Source organism: Seriola lalandi, unplaced genomic scaffold (genome assembly GCF_002814215.2).
Source record: "Seriola lalandi dorsalis isolate HSWRI2012SDOR001 ecotype SW California unplaced genomic scaffold, Sedor1 jcf7180002009422, whole genome shotgun sequence".
NCBI classification, from domain to species: Eukaryota; Metazoa; Chordata; class Actinopteri; order Carangiformes; family Carangidae; genus Seriola; species Seriola lalandi.
The window spans coordinates 1-904 of NW_019480075.1; the positions used below are offsets into that span (position 1 = coordinate 1).

At 38.2% G+C, this 904-nt stretch overlaps 1 long non-coding RNA gene across 1 annotated transcript; it reads right to left on the reverse strand.

The window, feature by feature from the left end:
- Positions 1 to 626, reverse strand: LOC111672990 (uncharacterized). The gene is made up of 3 exons (XR_002762053.2): positions 482 to 626; positions 112 to 247; positions 1 to 23 (listed from the first exon to the last, which is right to left on the reverse strand). It is a non-coding gene; the product is annotated as an uncharacterized LOC111672990 (long non-coding RNA).
- Positions 627 to 904: the final 278 nt, after the last annotated feature.

A 904-nucleotide genomic window follows, 5' to 3' on the forward strand; every position in this document is an offset into this window, starting at 1 on the left:
TCCTGCCCGAGCCACACTGGAGCCTAAATATGAGACAAAACTAGTTCATGTTTTCTCAGGATTTTTCTAACAACATTATCAAACAAAGAGGGGAAAATAATTGAACATCACCTTCCATTTTAAAGATCCTTTTCTGAAAGTTTTCCAGTATTCCCTTGAGTCCGTTGTAGTTCTCGATTTTGAAGGCATATTTTTCTGTCGGTTGTGAAGCAATGACCTCAAATTTATCCAACTTAGCATCTTTGACCTGCAACCAGAATGCTCCGTGAAATTATAAAGTACCTCCAAGTAAAAGACAACAACAACAACAACAACAACAACAACAACAACAACACAGTTTTGCACAATATTCAACCCAAAACTGGAATAAACAAAAGTTTCACAATTTAAGGCTGAGCTTGATGATTAGCTGGATTAATTTTGTAATCAACAAATTTTATCCATTGGGTAAATAACTGAGACATATTACATGACAGCTTACCCCAATGACAAAGCGAATGATGCTTTTATCATCATATCTTTTGATAATTTTGTTTCTGTCAACATCACTGGGATCTCCATCTGTGATTAGAACCAGAACCTTAGTTGCATCACGAGAGGCGCCTGACTCTGGGTTTTCCAAGATATCATTCCTGAAACAAATGTAAATGCAGCGTTTGTATTGCTCGAAATAAACAGAACTCCATGACATTTGTTGCCTTTATTTCGATAGCGACAGTGAGAGAGACAGGACATGCAGCAAAAGGCCACGGTTCGAAGTGGAACCCAGGCCACAGCAGTTAGGACTTAGCTTCCATTTCACCATGTGAGCCACTGGGGCGCCGTTTTTATTTTAACATTATTTGTGAAACAACTTGTTCAAGACTTTATACTGTATAAGTAATTACGGAAGCTGAGAAAGACC